We start from the raw sequence: 7,073 nt of genomic DNA, 5'->3' as shown, positions 1-7,073 counted from the left end.
GAATTATACTTCCCTCTCTTTGTTTTTTCAACATTAAATATTGACATGAAATTAACACCACATTTTTAAATTTGTTTGACAAGTCTTAGAGAGAAATTCTTGTTTGATGTTTAATTGACAATATAAACATTGGATGAGCATTGAATTTAGACACCAAATGCAATATTGCCCAAAGTGGTATTTTTCTCAATGTTTGAAGTAATGTTAAATTACTTAACAGTGTGGTTCTTCCTACATTATTATTTGAGTATGTAATACAACTATGAGATGGGGCAAGTTTTTATTGTTACAGCAAAACAAAACTATAGTTATAATAAGAGAGAAAGAGAGAATAAGGTCTACATGGAAATTGTTGTAATAAGAAAACCAATAAAAATAAAAATCTAAAACTCATAATCATTTCTCACTTAAAAAAAATCTCTACACCTTTAATCTCAAACACAAAGATCTAATTCATCCTTGAACTCATTCTACACCTTTAATCTCGAACACAAAAATCTAATTCATCCTTACATTACAAATGATTTAAGGGTGCTCAATATCACATATCCTCTTTTATTGTCTACATATTCAAGATTTTACAAATTGATCCTGCAGTTGGTTCATTTACAATATATCCACCCTACTATACTCTTTCTTTAATTCAAAAAGTAACATTTAACCAATATAAAATTGAAATAATATCTATGAAAAAATTAGAAAACATAAAGGCCAATTTTCATGATATTTAAACCAAACTCACAATTTTACTAATAAACTCTTTTAACACACTGTCGAACTTCCCTCTACATAAATATGAAAGATTTGAGATATTAAAACTTTTATAAATAACTACAAAATGATTGCTATTAAAAAGAACACCTTTAACACAAAATGATTGGGATTATTGTGAAGTTATATTACATGGATATGTGAACCGAATACCATTGAACCATGTCATGGGCCATTAGGAAGAGTGATGCATTTAGAGGTTTAATGGAAAAGCCATATTTTATCAATTTTTTTTATCAATTAGTTATAAGATGAGTATATTTATGATTTATGTTTTCCCATTCTTCTTATAAAACTAAGATTTTTTATTTATGATAAAAAGATGAGTATATTTCTGATCTGTACTTTTCCATTCTTCCTCTACACCAAATAAAAATAAGATTTTATATTTATAATATTTTAAATCTTTTTATAAAAGGAGTATACTTATGATTTGTACTTTTCCAGTCTTCCTCTACGCCATATATAAAAATAAAATTTATTTTTTATATTTTTCCAAATTGTTTTTTTATTGAAAAAAAATAAATCTACATATATACATGTTTGTGTAAAAGACTTACTCCCACATTAATTGGTATCAAAATCGTTCCTCCTCCCACATAATATTTTCATTGGATAAAAAATTGTTCCAATAATATACAACCGTGGTGGACACGCATGTATTAAATCTTAACTCTGCAATTCCAGGGTTGTAGTTGATGTGAGGCTTTCTCAAGACGAGCAATTAATTTCATCCATAAAAACAGTTGCCCGGCTGGCTGGCTGTACAGAATAGGAGTTGACACGAAGTATAGTTGATTCCATGAATGCTCATTTTTGCTGGTTGATTTTATTAATGCTTAATGCTGAGTTGTAACTCCACTTGTTATTTTAATAGAGTGTCATCTTAGGAACTTCCGAGTCCGTAGGTCCACTCCTTATTTAATTAAGATGTTCCACATAGAATGGAGGAGACGAGTGGGTTCAGGAGGGAATCATTTTGTAGGCTCAAAGAATTTAGCTATTCCTGAGGGTGTCTGAACAATTACTGTGAGGATCAGAAGGCTACAGCCTTGCCATTCTTCTAACTGTTATGAAGTAGACAGTTTTCTTCGTTATCTGATTTCTGATTTTTCAGTTTATCTCATATGTTTGGTTTCTCCCATGTGTTTCTGCCCCTTCCAGACTTATGTTTTGGGTGCTGTGTGAGGTATTCCAAGCTTCTTTATAATAATTTCCATAGGTTTACTTGAGTGTGTAATGCAGGTATACGTTTGAGAAAGTTTTCGCAGCTCCACTGAAAAGGAGACATAGCTGTAATACACTGGAATTGTTGCGATAAAATGTCTGGACATGCAACCTCAGCGTTTGCAAACTTGGCAGCCAACAATCACTTCGACGGTGATGATAAAGCAATCAGCTTAAGCTCAGGAGATGATAAACAGACGTTGCTCCCCAGTGGAGGGCGAGATGCCAAGACTCTTTCCGATAACGATGATAGACGGATGTCGCAGGTAGGGCAACCGACGGAACGACGTAACGGTAAAGGAACGCGAGGAGGGATCACACCAGACGCTGCAGGGCCGATCGAATCTGATTCCGACAGTGATGAAGAGCAGCAGAACCAACTGACACAATTACCTGACGGTAGAGAACCGCGAAGATGGATCACCAAAAGGGAATGGACTCGTTATATTCAAGAGGACCATCTTCGTAACAGACTATCCTGTGTTGTTTCAATATTTAGAGTTCCCAAGTTAATGAAAGACCTCAAAAAGGAAGCATATGTCCCTCAAAGAGTTTCATTGGGTCCACTTCATCACAGAAGTCCGGAGCTTCCTCCAATGGACGATCACAAAGGACGAGCCCTCCGTAGGATGATGAAGAGATTCAATGCTTATAATAAGAAGCTGCCAGTTGATCTGAATGATATGGATTTTGCCAATCGTGCAATGAAGGAGATCCTGAAACTGGAGAATCAAATCAGGGACAGCTACGAAGAAAACATCGATTGCAATGGAAAGACCCTCGCTAGGATGTTATGTTTGGACGGTTGCTTCCTTCTGGAAGTATTGAGAACTGTGTGTGGTTACGGAGCCCCTGTAGCCCAGGGGATGGAGCGCTATGATCCTATTTTTGGGGAAAATAAGCTTGTTTTTGCTGCAACCGATATATTGCTCGACATTTTTATGCTTGAGAACCAAATACCCTTGGTCGTTCTCCGAAAGCTACTGGAATTGGAGCTCGACTCGGCCGTTAATGTCGAGAAGGTGCTTTTGGATGTGGTGCTGAAAGTTAAATCGGGTTTGTTCGGCTCTTTCTCTGATGAAAATATTGATATAGAGCAATGGTCGTGGCCAGTTGAAGAAGAAGTTCATCATCTTTTGGGTTTATTGCACACCGTCATTGCTTCTCCCCCGAGTTCCACTCAGGATGAGCCTGTAGATCAAGGTGAGCGTAACATCTCCATTGGCTGTTGTATTAGCGAGTGCATTAGAATGCTCCAAGGCAAAAGAGAAGCACAGAATGACGCCAAAAGCATCCCTCATGCAACAGAATTAAGAAATGTTGGCATCAAATTTTCACCACTTCAGACCGGAGGCATCACGGCGATTACGTTTGAGCAGAAGAGCGCCACAATTTTTCTTCCTCGGATCTCTATCATGGACGAAACAGAGATAATATTCCGTAACTTAATCGCTTTTGAGGTGTGCAAACCATCTGAAATCAATTATGTGACTTGTTACGTGAGTGTGATGGACGAATTGATCGACTCGGAACAAGACGTGGCTTTGCTAAGCAGAATGGGCGTCCTTACACACGGGCTTGGGAGTGACAAACACGTTGCCGACCTTTTCAACGGTCTTCTCAAGGGAGTCACCGAGAGTCCGGGAGAGGTCTTCCAGAAACTGAGAAAAGATGTGAATGCGCACTACAAAAGCAAAATCAAGGTCCACTTTGCAAGGCTTGTGCAGGATCATTTTTCATCGCCGTGGAAAGCTTTAGCTTCAGCGGCTGCGGTTGTTTTACTGTTGCTCGCCGCGGTGCAGACGATCTTCTGAATTATATCGGTATATAAGTCCCCTTAGCCGTTTTTGTCTTCCAAATAAGACAACTGTTGTTGATGTTATCAATAATCGAGTATAACAGCAAATATCAATTATTTAACCTATGTGGAATTCAAAGCTATTCCCAAAATCTAGCCCTCTTATTCCCGACAAATATAAGTGATATGTACTGGATTGGGTATAGCCAGGATTAAAGTTTGGATTATGATGTATCTTTCCAGAGTTATAAGGTAGGGAGCTTTCTAGTCAGTTTAAAGTGATTTGTAGTCATTGAATATAATACAGTGAGCTGTGCAGTTAGTTTCTGTGATTTGTACTGGGTTGGCAACAGAAAGTATCAAATTAGCTTTGTAGTTAGTTTATGTGATCTGTACTGGGTTGGCAGTAGTAAGTATCAAAGTTTGCATTGGATCATGATTATGTATCACCAGCTTTGTAATATTATTCACATTATTTAGCTGGGTTTGTTTAGCATTTTTTTAAGATTACGTGAGGTTGTGGATCACTATATTTATATGTGATTATTGTATTTATGTGACTGATATTTTTGTGTACATCACGGTTCTCATAGATATTTTAATTGTGTTGATAAATTTGGTGAAATGTGTAATCTTTCGAAATTAATATGAACGTAAATCAATATGGAAATTTAAATGGAACATTTTATTTTAAAACCATTCAAAAATCAATCATATTAACCACTAATCATCTTGGAAAGAAGCAAATTGAAGTAGCAATATACATCTATACACGAGGGTTTTGGTATATGATATAGTGCTTTGGTACATGAAGATATAGTGGCAATGCGTAATGTTGTTTTAGTTGATTTATTGGGTTTCGATGACTTGTTTGCTATAATCTTTGTGCAGTATATGTTTGAGAAATTTGATGGCACAAAGATCATCCCTGGAAAGGGGTATTTACACATTTTTTGGAAATGGAAGGTAGATATGAGTAGAGACCCTATTACCATAAAGAGTTTGAATAATTTAGTTGTATTGAAAATGTTAAATTATACAAAATAATGAATAAAATATGAAAGATAAGTGTGTGTTTTATTTATTCATAATGATATATATTTATATAATATTTTATGACCCTTGGTTTTCATATACCAAGTGATTTTGTTGGATTCCAATGACTCTTCATATTCCACACCGAAAACCATTAGTGGATTAGGTGTTCAACATTCCCCCCTTAATCGTAACGGGTGTATATGAGTCCAAAAAGAGGATTGTAATACAAAAATGTAGCAATAAGTTGAATGTGCTATCTGAAATGATGATATAAGGTGGGAGAACTAGAGGTCTCAACCAGTGGTGGTTTAAGGAAATTCTTTGTGCAACTACTAGAACAATTCCAAATCTAGCTCGAATTGAAGTCTTTTGTGAAAGGAAGTGTTCCCTAATGTTGTGAAAAGTGAGACCATTAGGGTCTCGACGAGGGAAGCTTGATGTTGTTCTTGGAACTCTTCCAAATCTAACTAGAAGCTGAAGTCTTTTGTTAGAGTAAGTGTTCTAAAAAGGGAGACCATTGGGTCTCAACATGCAGTGGTTTAAGGAAGGCCACCAACCAAAGTGTATGCTCATGGGCTTCTTTGGCTACAACTCTAAATCTAGGTATGAACTAGCTCTAGGCTTAGGTTGTGGCTCAAGCTCGTTTGTTGTATCTTTGAAGCTTGTAGATGACTATCAATTTCCCCCTTATGAGATACAAGGTGAGAAGATGAAGAAAACTCAATTGCAAGAGTTTTCAATACTCTAGAACAAATTCTATATCTTCTTGGCTATTGAAACCCATTGGCAAGAAGCAATCCATCCAAGGTGAATCTTCGTTCTTGGAGGATGCTTGTTTGAGAAGGATGAGTTTAAATGATGAGACCACAATGCTTACAAGAGTGAAAATAAAAACAATGATCTTTCACATGGCCAACTCTATTACAATGTTTGCATTTGACAATATGTGATTGTTGTGGAAAAGGAGTGAGACATGAAATAGGTGAAATGGAGTTGCCTTGAAGGGACCAAATAGTTTAAAACTGCATGAGCTTAGTGGAGTCTAAAGGAAACATCCTTGTCATATCCAACACTGATTCGTTCTTGTTATTGACAAGCTCTTCCCAAGGTTTGATGATGGACTTAGGAAGTGTAGACTAAACCTTACATCTTTATGTAAATCTTCTCCTAAAATGGGCACATGATGAGAATCAACCTCAATGTCATTGATATTTTTGGTTGTTGATGCGAGTCTATCTCAAGCTCAAACAAAGGATTGTTCTAAAAAAAAAAAACCGTTCAAAATGATGTCTACGTTGTAACTCATCTTGTTGAAGTTGTGATTTAAGTTGCAAAAACTCTATCTTTTCTTGTGCATTTTGTAAATATGTTTAAATATCAATGAGAAATTCCTTGTTGACTTTTAATGTATGATGACCAATGTAGTATATTAAAATATTTAATAACTCTAATACTCCATCAAGTGTGATCATTTTATTAATAAATGAAGGGTTGAACTGAAAATGTACCCATAAGCATACAAAAGCAAATAACATCGAGATGTATATAGTTGTGATTATTAGTCCAAAGGTCATGACGTCATTGCACAAGTCTAAAATTTCATTCACTTACCACTCAAAACTCTCTTGGGAACTGAAGTTGCTTGTTATTATTTTTTTTAATGGTCACAATAATGTAGTCGCTTCTTTTTGGAACTAGAGATATTGCAGGTAAGTTGACTTTTTGGTCAGTGAATATCATATCATTCAATATTATACCATTCACAACTTCTTGTTGTATGAAATTCAATCCTTTTTACTTTGCATGAATATGTGGTCGAGGTGATGTCAAAATTTTGGGATTTTGAGGTTCCATTTTGTCTTTGTATTCTCTAGTTGTCGCCAACTTCAAAAATTAATTTTTAGGTAGAGCACAAATATGGACATAAAGCAAAAACTAAACAGGGTGGCATCAAGCTATGAATTTTTAGTTATGGTGATTGGAGTATGAGATATATTCTTTAATCACCTATGATAATTCTCTTCATGGTGCTTGCTTCTCTAGAAATAAATGGGTCTAATAACTCTCCATCAACTCTATATGGCTTATTCCACATTCAGGTGAGCATTCTCTTAATAAATGGTAGTCCTCAAAACACTTTTTTTTCATGATTGATCACTTTAACAACTGTAAAGAATAATATCATGGCAGGAGATGACTTTAAGAGTGCGAAGAAAAAGATTCATGTCAAAATCTATTG

General features: G+C 35.6%; 1 pseudogene; it reads left to right on the top strand.

The window, feature by feature from the left end:
* Positions 1-2,093: 2,093 nt before the first annotated feature.
* On the top strand, positions 2,094-4,289 carry LOC149197113 (putative UPF0481 protein At3g02645; annotated as a pseudogene).
* Positions 4,290-7,073: the final 2,784 nt, after the last annotated feature.

This window comes from Pinus tabuliformis, chromosome 2_2, assembly GCF_031772625.1.
Source record: "Pinus tabuliformis cultivar Carrire ecotype Pingquan chromosome 2_2, CPIR1, whole genome shotgun sequence".
Taxonomy (NCBI): domain Eukaryota; kingdom Viridiplantae; phylum Streptophyta; class Pinopsida; order Pinales; family Pinaceae; genus Pinus; species Pinus tabuliformis.
Note: the sequence above shows the minus strand (reverse complement) of the source record. Positions and strands in the feature narration are given on the sequence as shown.